Consider the following 12334-nt stretch of genomic DNA (forward strand, 5'->3'; position numbering starts at 1 on the left):
CGAGATTTCTCCAACGCAAAGTAAAGTACATCTAATATATTTTCACGGCAGGTCCGGCATCTCGGCTGTCCGGCGGTCGGCGGCGAGGGATTTGGGGCTAGGGTTTTGGAGAATGGGTGGGCGGAGGGTGCTTCTGTTAACTTATATGTATTATTCATTAAACTGGTATGAACTCATTGTGCGCCTCTCAATCCAGGTATTCTACTTAGGGGTGAGGTCTTGGGTGGTGGACTAGAAGACCCAGTTCATTGCACGTACGTGCAGACCGGCTTCACCTCCAAAAACCCTCATAACTATACTACCACTCCAGTTGTAATCTCTTCTCACATCACATGCTTGATTTCCTTCTTCTGGTAGCCTCAGAATAGATGGAGTTTGTCTGCTATCGTTATAGGGAAACCTGCAGCGGCCAGCTAGCACGCGCATCATGCATCAATTCAGAGGTCAGTGCCTCGTTAGCCTTGCTTCGCCCCGCTTCTCTTTCTCCTGCCTCGCCCCGCTTCTCCTTCTCCTTCTCACGCTTTTCCCCAATTCTCTGATGAGCGATGAACAGCTGGCTCATAACAGAGTTTTCAAAACTGAAGGAAGGATGTGGTGCTGAGGAACTTCTGCATCGGGGTGTACGCCGTTTCTTTCCTGGCCATCATTCTCTTGTCGTCGGAGGAGCTCTACACTCTCCGTGTAGCGTACCTACTCTCCATCCTCAAATGCTTCGTTGCGCCAATACACCTCGGCCGCTCGGCGGGTCTTTCCCCAAGGTGGCCGGGCAGTGCGTTGCCGGGATCCTAGGCGCTGCACTGGGAGACAGCCAGTGCTTCTCGTGGCGTCCATCTTCCCCGGTGACCCTGTTCTGGTTGCCGGGGTGGCGCTTGCCCTCTTGTGCGTCCCTCCACAGTTCAGCGCGCATCCGCACTGTGCTGCGGATGCGCGCTGAGAGCGGCCTTGTGGTGTCAGAGCGGGGCGTTTGCGGAGCAAGAGGGTACGCTTTAGTGGCAAGGTGGCAAGTGAGGGGAGAGGTACAATTAACAAGTGCCGTCGGGGCCGCCTCCACTCCTCCTCCCGCGGCCATTCGTTCTTCCTTCCTCCTCTCCGCGTCCTCATCGCCGCCGCCGGGGCCGCCTCCACTCCTCCTCCCGCGATGCCGCTCCCCCGCGACCTCATCGCCGCCGCCGGGCCCTCGCCCGCTCTCCGCTCCCCGTTCCTTTCCAAACCCCTCGGCCCGCCCTCGCCGACGCCGCCACATGGGACTGCGACCCGGAATCATCCTCCCCCTCCACCACGGAGGAGCACCACAACCATATCAGTCGGTAGGTTGCTTGTGGGTTTGTTTTTTGCATATGTCAAAGCCCTTGTTTGCTCAGATTTGCTATGCAAATCCTGATCTAATGTTCCTTGCATGCAGTGTCTTAGATCTGCTATGTGCACCTGGTGCTGCTCAGGTGGCACAGTTCATCAAGTTTGACGACATCTCTGAGACGCGGGGCGCACCGGAGGATAGGGCTCCTGTCAAATCCAAGGCAGGAGCTCACTTCGATCCAAAAACGTACGTGTTTGTCGGAGGGTATTTCAAGGTAATTACTCACTCTGTTCCAAAATAGATGACCCAACTTTATACTAACTTTAGTACAAAGTTGGGTCATCTATTTTGGAACGGAGGGAGTAATTGTCTTCTGGTTCTTGTCTGAGCTCCAAGTTGTTGTTTTTTTCCTATTGCTTGTCTGAACTCGAAATTGTTTCAGGGAGTGACTGGTTGACTTCTACATCAGTTCTGGAAAAAGAAAACCAGATCAGATCATTATTTTCAGGTTAGGCATTCTTCACTAGTCAGTACACTCTTGAGTACGTCTTGAGCAACTGTTTTTTTAGCACGATGTTGATCTCTCTATCTTCAATATAGGGATGGTGTGAGCGAGAGCCAGTTCAACCAGGTGCTAAACATTGGAGGGGTTGGATCAAATAATCGAGGTGACTTTCATCAGTATATACTTGTGCATTTGTATGGTTCTTGGGTGAAAATCGGTCCCCTTCCACTGCTAGCTCTCAGTTAAGCAAAATAGGCAAAAACCAGTGGCAGAAACAAAATTCCCCCCTCAATTAAACTGAACAAGTGACCAGTTTTGTATGAAAATGTTGTCCTCCACTAGATCCATTGATATCTAGAAAGTGCAGTCTATCTACAGCCATGTGTATTGAATGATACCAGATACCTTTTTAACTTATAGCCCATTTATTTTTTTAAATGTACTAGTACATTAACTGATTTAGGTTGATCATAGTCTACCTACTTCCAGTTCAACAGGAAAAAAAGTCTCTGTTTTTGTAAGAAATTTTCCATTTGATCAATTGGCATCTAGCAAGTACAGTGTTGACAACAAGTGGGTCCCAAAAATGTTCCTAAATTCCATGCCTATCTTCCATCTTATTACCAGAACATTGTTAATATCGTACAATCATACGTGTACAAGTTGAAGCTGTATGTCACAATATGGTTTCATTCTGACCTGTTCAGGTCATTACACTTCTTTTTGACCCGGCGCCATTACACTTGTAGGAGATTGGATAAGTTTGTAGACTGTTAGTTCTTCCAAGTATCTGTGTGTGGCTGGCATGTTTGTTGATTCTTGTTGCCTATTGCTTTGTTTAGGTCACTTTTAGTTGTAGTGTTGTGTTTATGAATTTTGACAGGGAACCAGTCTGACTGTCCATTTATTTTGTACTGTAGTTGATAGACCTAACTAATCCTGTTACTGTACACCTCAGGGGACTACAAGACCAACCCATTAATTACCACATCCTGCACGATGAGATACGCTTCACCCCAGACGACCTGCGGGGATCAAGTGGAGCTAGCGAGCTCTGAAAGCTCGGTTCCACGATGCCATGGCCATACTCGGTCCGCAGCACAGGGAGCTCGAACTGCTCATCGGAATACTTCCTGACAACAATGGCTCACTCTATGGTACGTAAAAACTTTCAGTCACATTCATTTCTGCGCTACGTACCAGACTAGAGGTTCATTCAAGCAGAATTAATTAATGCTCATGTATGCTGTGCTGGTATCAGGTGACCTGAAGCGTGCCTTCGAGATCGACCTCGGGCTGATCTCCCAGTGCTGTCTGACGAAGCAAGTGTTCAAGATGAACAAGCAGATCCTCGCAAACCTTTCTCTGAAGATAAATGTCAAGGTCGGTGTTCAAATTGTGTTTTGTGCATTTCTTCAGTTGTTGAATGTAACACAACCTTTTGTTCCCAAAGGTTGGGGGAAGGAACACGTACTGTGCTGGCTGATGCAGTGTCAAGGTGCATGCCTCTGGTCACCGACAGACCGAGACGATCATATTCGGCGCCGATGTCACCCACCCCCATCATATCCTGGTGAAGACAGCAGCCCTTCCATTGCTGCAGTAAGTTGAACAATCTCATTCATATGTTTAGTGACTGGCTGTTGTTGTTTTCTAAAAAAACATTGAGCTGCAACTATTTTCCCTGCAGGTTGTGGCCTCCCAAGATTGGCCTGAGGTGACCAAGTATGCTGGCCTAGTGTCTGCTCAGGCTCACAGGCAGGAACTGATAGAGGATCTGTACAATGTCTACCATTCCTTGCCTGCGAAGCAGAAGCTACGAGTCAGAAGACTGAAATGCCCAAATTCAAACTTGATAGCAACCAAGACAGCGTATCCACAATTTACACCTTTGATGCAGCTTACGAGGGACACACATATAGCATGCTAAACAACTTCAGTTCCTCCAGACAAACAAAGCAAGAAATATCTTGTGCAAATACTGAATGCCCAATGCCGCACAGGATTCAGTTCCTCCAAGATTAACGAATGTCGAACAGAGCCATCAAAGCATGCTACCACGGTTTTCAGCTGTCTTGGCCGGCGAGAGGTTGTTTGATGTCAACACAAACAGTGTTTCTGTACTCGATGAGGAATACAGGAAAGCAGCGTGCAGCAAACTCGTTGGGTTCCAAGGGCATGTCCCGGTTTATTCAAAGGAAGGAACTCCTTAACACTGATGGTTGGGCCGGGTGACTAAGGCTTGGCATGTAGATTCAAGTGATGGCAATGCTAATGAATGGTGGTAATGCAAGCAGTGGTAGATGAGTAGGAAATCACAAGTTGGCCCAATACTTGGAGCAGATGATGCCATGGTGGAGGTGGTGGAACCTGAATCGATCTCTTCACGATATCCGCCACACAGATGCCATGACTGACTGACGCTGCCACCCCCGACCAACCCATGGGAAGAGGAGAAGAGCAGATACCACTGCCACGGTGCTGGTAGCCGGGGGGCACATTTCTCCGATGGTGCTTCCAGTTAGGAGCCTGCACCAGTTGTTGTTGTGCCCATATAAGCCTAGCGTCAGTGCAGCTAATTCCTCTCTTTCAACTTCCTATTATGAGCAAGCAAATGCCCGCCCTGTGATCAAACCTAGTATAAAATTGCATCAGAGAAATGAACTCCATTAAAGATTGTATGAGCCGTTGTGAAAGGAAAAAGTTAGTACCAAAACAGACAAGCGACATTCAAGACGGCAGTAAGGTAGAAACCTTTGAAGAAAGATGGTGATGAAACCCAAGGCGAAAGGATCTACGCTTCCCATCATCATTTAACCCGAAATATTTCAGCGAATTTTGCTCGAAGGGTGAAAAACAGTACAGATACACAATCCCTCTCCCTCTCTCTCTCATTCCTAGAGGGCCCCGGAAATTGCTAATGGAGCTCGAGCTCCATGAAGCCTAAAATAAATTAATAAATAAAATCAAATTTTTAGGTTTCAATTTTTTTGAAAAAAAAATACACACATACCTATGGACGTATACTACTTGTCTGTAAAGTTTCATGTCAAAATACATTTTTATGTGAGCTACACAAAAATAACAAAATGATGTATTTCTAGCACATGTACCATTCACTATAAAAGTAGTACATGTTTTTTTTTTGGTACAGCTCACACATAAACGTATCTCATTATGAAATTTTACACACATCGAGTATACATCTATAAGTACTAGTGTATTTTTTTGAAACTTAAGAAGTCAATTTTTGAATATTTGAAAATCTCGGGCTCCATGGAGCCAAGAGAGCCAAAAAGCCTCACTCACCCACTCCTTTATTTACACCTTTCTGAAATAAAATGACTGAAATCTTTAGAAGCAAACTTCAATCTCTGCAAGACTGAGACAAGACCCAAATATCAATCTGCCTTTCTGAAATGCAAAAAATATGGTAGACATTAAGCAAATGCCTGTGACCAGGAATCGGGATGAGTTGCAGTAAGGATGAATTGAGTCTTGACACTTTAATCTTGAGCGCGCTTTGAGAAGAGAAAAGGAGAAACTAGGCTTTGAGCACTGTTCTGTCCTGGGAAGGTCTACCAGAAAAAAATACTCTATCTACTTGTACCACCAGGGTGGGGTTCTGAAACCGAAAGCACAAGGTTCATGCAGGAAAAGCACACACGATGGGCATGAAGGGCTGGCTGGCCCAAAAAAGCCAGGACTCCCTTTCCCAGTTGTGCAGCTATAAAATCCTGGCCCGAACCAAGGCAGTAGTTCCACAGCCTACCCCTGGCTTCTGAATCGTAACCAACGCCACTTCCCTGCCATGCTAGTATTGTTTTCAGCTGTTGTTGTGTAGGCACTGAAAGTGAGTGTTCGAGGAAAGCAAACTGGAAAAATCCATCTCAAAGTGCTGATGTTTCCAGTTTGTTTTTCTCCAATATCTCATTTTCGGTAGATTTACCTGATGGTCTGGGGGTACCAACATGACAGATGCGCCGTACATGTGCCACATGAAGTGAGAGTTAGATGGAACTGAACCACCTCCGGTCGACCGCCTGTTGGTTTGGGTGTTGTTCAGTTTCCTCTAATATCTCACTTTGAATGGTCCATCTGCCAAATGCTTGCAAGGATTGGTTGGAGGGGGCCAGGCTCAACTACCAGGTTGAGTTACTTGATGCCTGCTGCCGATTACACAGCTTATGCCTCGGCACACTTCAGAATTCCAGGTCTCATGTCCTGTATGAGGTAGGTAACTAATCCCTATATTTTTACTGTGTTCAGGACTGAGGAGGACCTTGATACGCGAAAGAATCAGCTCACGGGTGTGGCGTCGCAAGTCTCCAAAACCTTTAGCACCACACATTTTGCAAACCGGTCTTTCATCATTGCCTGCAAAGCAGAAGCTACATGTCAGAAGACTGAAATGCCCAAATTCAAGCTTTATAGCAACATAGACATAGTATCCACACTTTGCACCTTGAAGCAGCTTACGAGGAATAGCTTGTGAAAACAGCTTCAGTTCGTCATCAAGACAAACAAAACAAGAAATAGCTTGTGAAAATAATGATTCCAAAATTCAGTAGCCATAACACATATGAGTTAAATACATAATTTGTGTAGTCAATAAATAACTAGCTAGTATTTTATTTCTACATACACAGAGCATGTTCTGCAACAAAGAACTAGTACACTTTAGACAGCTGGTTAGAAATACAACTGTAATGGCCCATTCTCATCAACAGTACCAAACATATCAATAGAATCTGGCACTCCTCGGGAGAATCAAAAGACAGGCACTTCACAACATTGGAAGCAAACTTCTGTTGGCTCATCTTCACGATCTGTCCCACAAGTTGCTTAATTATAGAAGTACGTTCTTCTGGTTTCCTGATTTGCAAGACATGCTACAAAATAAGAAACAGAAAACCCTTCGCATAAGTGGGGTACAAGCTACTTTCAACTAGGTAATGGCTAGTTTCTACAGCAATACGAGAAAATGGTAAACAGAAAAAAAAAATGTCCATAACTGGTATTCATCTATGGGCATGATAGATTCCCAACAAATCAAAACCCTTTGCACCTTGAAGCAGCAGATGAGGAAAAGAAGAACAGTTTCACACATATAGCATGCTAAACACCTTATGTCCCTCTAAACAAGAAATAGCTTGTGCCAATTGCCCAATAATGATTCCAAATTTCGGCAGCCATATTCTGGACTATATGGAGATGTAGGAATCATATTGTGCTTTAGAGGAAACAGATTAATGATCCTATTATCCTCATTAAAATTGCAGATAAAGGTGGAAAATCAAAGGGTGCCAATACTGGGGGCCAGACTCATAGAATAGGTGGCAAGTGAGGTCTATAGGGCGTCGCAATGATGGAGACCAGGGGTGCTCAAAATTTGTGGTTGATGCTGAACTTCTACTGGATTTGGATGCTACAGTTTGCTTTAGCTTTGCCCTGTAGTCTTATTTTGTGTCTTGGGTTTTGAACTGTTGCCCTGGAGTCTGTCTGATGAGTTTCAAACTCTGCTAGCCTGTAATATGTGTGCCCTGCTGCGCCATTTGGAGTCTGCTTCTCTTCCCTGGCGAGCTATGATGAAGCTTGGGTTCATTCTTCTCGGGGTAGTCTGTAATCTGAACCAGATGGTTTCTTTAACAGAAAGTGAAGAGGGAGGCCTCTCTATTACAAACAAATCGAAACCAAAGTGCTGCTAAACATGAAATCCATGACAACCTGGATCAGTCTTTTCATGGTATCCAAGGACATACAGACATGCCGTGCGTGTGACCAACTGACGCGTCCGCCCTCGACCAACCGATGGGAAGAGAAGAAAGACCATAAAGTAGATACCACTGCCACGGTGCCGGTAGCGGTGGGGCACATTCTCCAGCGGTACTTCGAGTTAGGACTCTGCAACATTTGCTGTTGTGCCCACCCATAGACAGCTTCCCCTGTTGGTGTGTATGACTGTTAGTTATACTGGACTTGTGATGCTTGTCCAATCCTGTTTACATACAACTGCTAACTGGCTTTGCTCTTTGATTGATGGAGCTCGAATAATTTTGATTTGCGTGAGAAATACATCTCGTATTTCTAAGCGGAGACAGCTGTAGTAGAAGGTGTATAAATAAATTGTTTCCAGACACAAAATAGAAAATAGGATCAAAGAAAACGGAGCTTGTATTCATAACTTTTCAAAGCAGCCGGCACGTGTTAGGAGTGATATGTATGGTTTCATTTTTTGGATGACATGGAACACTTTGAGGTAACCCTGAGCGCTGCTTGATTGGTTGGATTGATTCGGGGTTCAGTTTCCTCTAATATCTCACTTTGAATGGTCCATCTGGCAAAATGGCTAAAAGGATTTGTTGGAGGGAGCCAGGCTCAACTACCTTGGTTGAATCGCTCGATGCTTGCTGCCGATACACAGCTTATGCCTCCTCACACTTCAGAAATTCCAGGTATCCTGTCCTGTGTGAGGTAGGTAACTAATCCCCATCTTTTTACTGTGTTCAGGACTTGGGAGGACCTTGATACACGAAAGAATCAGCTCACAGGTCTTTCATCATTTTGCAAACCGGTCTCCAAAACCTTTTGCACCACACATTTTGCAAACCGGTCTTTCATCATTGCCTGCAAAGCAGAAGCTACATGTCAGAAGACTGAAATGCCCAAATTCAAGCTTTATAGCAACAGACATATTATCCACACTTTGCACCTTGATGCAGCTTACGAGGAAATGAAGAACAGTTTCACACATATAGCATGCTAAACAACTTCAGTTCCTCCACAAACAAACAAGAAATAGCTTGTGCGAATAATGATTCCAAAATTCAGCAGCCATAACACATACGAGTTAAATACATAATTTGTGTAGTCAATAAATATCGATTTTATTTCTATACAGAGCATGTTCTGCAACAAAGAACCAGTACAGTGACAGCTGGTCAGAAACACACCTGTAATGGCTCATTCTCATCAGAAGTACCACGCATTTCATTAATTAGAATCTGGCGAAGGGCAGATGGTGCCGTGGTGGAGGGCAGGTTCTACCACAACCTAGATCGGTCTCTTCATGATATCCGCCACACAGATGCCATGCGCGTGACTGACAGATGAGATGCTGCTGCCCCCGACCAACTCATGGGAAGAGGAGAAGAAAAGCCGTAAAGCAGATACCACTGCCATGGTGCATTGTTCATCGTGGCGCACATTCTCCGGTGGTGCTTCCAGTTAGGAGTCTGCACCGGTTGTTGTTGTGCCCATATAAGCCTAGCGTCATTGCAGCTGATTCCTCTCTTTCAACTACCTATTATGAGCAGGCAAATATCCATCCTGTGATCAAACTGAATATAAAATTGCATCAGAAAGATGAACTCCAATAAAGATGTGTATTGCATCACTACGAAAGAAAGAAAACTAAATTAGCACCAAAACAGACAAGAGACATTCATTTGATTTTTTTTCAAAACGTCAGCAAGGTAGAAACCTTTACAGAGAGATGGTGATGATGAAACCCAAGGCAAAAAGACCAACACTTAGCATCATCATCTGACCCAAAATATTTCAGCTAATTTTGCCTCCATGCCTTGCCTTTCCTTCTCAAAGAGCGAAGAAGGGTACATATATACAACTTCTCTCCTTTAGAACAAGCAAAATATCCTCCTTTTTTTTATTCACAGAGGCCCCCTCCTTTATTTTGCATTAAAGACTACTGATAACGCTAGAGAGTAGTTTTTCTACACCCACCCTTGGTGCACCCACATAAGGAAACATACCAAAACATTTCGAAAAAATCTAAAACTTTGTAAGAATGATCATCAACAAATGTTAGAGAGGCTTGCCAATTTTGGTGGTCAAATGACATCCGAGGAGCTCTATACAAAAAGGACAAAAATACTGAAAATTTCTCAAAATGTACGTGCACTGTTTGACCAAAATTTGTAATTTTGTTTTTTTGTACAGTTTTCCTCGGATGTCGTTTGATGACCAAACTTGGCGAGCCTCTCTTAACATTTATTGATGATCATTTTCACAAAGTTTCAGATTTTCTCAAAATGTTTTGGTATGTTTTCTTGTGTGGGTGCACCGAGGGGGGGTTCAGCCACTACTTTCCCATAACGCTAACCTGGGGGAGACTAGAATAGAATCTAGCCTTTAGGTGAGATCGTTGGATCAACCCAAAAAATTCTTTGCAGCAATAAGCTTCCCCACCCAGGCAACATGTTTCCCCATGGTGTGTCTTCACAACTTTTCAAGGCAACCGACACGTGTTAGGAGTGATATGTACGGTCCCATTTTTTGGATGACACGGAACATTATCTTTGCTAGTTGCTAGGATAAGACGTCCAAATAAGCATGGAGTAAAGGTTGAATTGAGTCTGACACTGTAAGAAGAGTAACCATGAGCACTCCTTGAGAAGACAAGAAAAAGATAAACTAGGCTTGACCACTGTTCTGTCCTGTCCTGGGGTGCTTAAGCTAAGGTCACAAGGTTCATGCTTGCAGGACGAGCCCACACGATGTGCATGAAGGGGCTGGCACAAACACAACAGACAGCCAGGACTCTCCTTTCCCAGTTACACGGCTATAAAATCCTGAACCGAACCAGACATTAGTCCCACAGCCTCACTTTCGGTCGATTTTCCTGATGATCTGGGGGGACCTTGGATAGATACGTCATACATGTGCCACTTGAAGTGAGAGTTAGATGGAACTGAACCACCTCCAATCGACCACCTGTTGATTTGGGTGTTGTTCAGTTTCCTCTAATATCTCACTTTGGATGGTCCATCTGCCAAATGGCTGCAAGAATTGGTTGGAGGGAGCCAGCTCAAATACCTTAGTTGAATTGCTTGATGCTTGCTGCCGATACACCGCTTATGCATCCTCACACTACTGAAATTCCAGGTTTCCTGTCCTGTGTGAGGTAGGTAACTAATCCCTATCTTTTTACTGCGTCCAGGAGGACCTTTGATATGTTCACAGTTGTGGTCACCGCAGGTCCCCAAAAACTTTTGCGCCACATATTTTGCAAACTGGTCTTTCGTCATTCAGTGCCTGCAAAGCAGAGGCTACAAGTCACAAAACTGAAATTGCTCAACATACAAGCTTTGTAGTAAAGAGGACATGATAGCCACACTTTGCACCTTGAAGCAGCTTATGAGGAAATGAAGAACAGTTTCACACATATACCATGCTAAACAACTTCAGTTCATCGCGATAAACAAAACAAGAGATAGTTTGTGCCAATAATGATTCCACAATTCAGTAGCCATAACATATACGAGCTAAATACAGAACTCATGTAGTCGATGAATATCATTTTTTTTCTACACGGAGCATGCTCTGCAACAAAGAACTAGTACACTTAGACAGCTGGTTAGAAACACACCTGTAATGGCTCATTCTCATCAGTAGTACCAAACAATTCGTTAATTATAATCTGGCGCTCCTCAGGAGAACCAAAAGGCAGGCACTTCTCAACAACATTGATGACTGACATAGTTCCCAAAAACGTCAGTCATCAATGTTCATGCTTGAGGAAGTATTTCTGGAAAAATCATGTTCTCTTCAGTAGAAGATGTTTCAAGTTTCTGCTGTCCAAATCGACTCCTGAATTGATCCGAGCTGCAGAGAGAGAATCATATTAGTATCCCACATAAACACAGCAATTATACTCTAAATTCAGGAAGTAATACCTGAACTCGACCACATGACATCAGCAGTTCAAAAGATCAGGTCTTATTGGTCTTGAATTTCTCCAGCAGAGAAGACCCATAACCATTATCTATAACACCATTCTCAGAACTCCATGATCCCATAGTCCCTCCAGTGGTACTCGTCGCCATGGATGGAATACGTGTTAGCCTATCTGCTGGCATGGCATGGTCCTGGGCAGATGAAATAAAAGGGCTAGATGGTAGACCTTATAAATATGCCATTTCCATGCCATATGCTGGTTCATTACCATAAAGAGTTGAGCTAAGACCACAAGACTTGCCCAAGTATGGCATTCCACACAGCAAGATGCAAGATAAGCCTTTTGATATGCAGCACTATCCATGCAGCCTGAACCAGAAATTTTACTTCCCTGGAGACGACTCATGCTTCCAGCTGCGCCAAGGGGAGAGTTGGGGTTTACCTGCAAGTAAGGCACATACACTGTGTGGTATGGTATCCACACTTTGCACCTTGAAGAAGCAGATGGGGGAAAGAAAAAAAGTTTCACACATATACCATGCTGAACAACTTAAGTTCCTCAAAATTCTAGACAAAAGAAGAAACAGCTTGTGCCAATAATGATTCCAAAATTCAGCGGCCATAACACATCAGAGCTAAATTCATGTAGTCAATACATATTGATATTTTTCTCTACACAGAGCATGTTCTGCAACAAAGAACCAGTACTCTTACACAGCTGGTTGAAAACACAGGGAGTACCAAGCATTTCATTTTAGAATCTGGCGCTATTAGCTCAGATCATATAATGGTAACTATTTAGTAAGTTAACATGAGAAAATGCAATATGCAGGTAA

Source organism: Triticum aestivum, chromosome 1D (assembly GCF_018294505.1).
Source record: "Triticum aestivum cultivar Chinese Spring chromosome 1D, IWGSC CS RefSeq v2.1, whole genome shotgun sequence".
NCBI lineage: Eukaryota > Viridiplantae > Streptophyta > Magnoliopsida > Poales > Poaceae > Triticum > Triticum aestivum.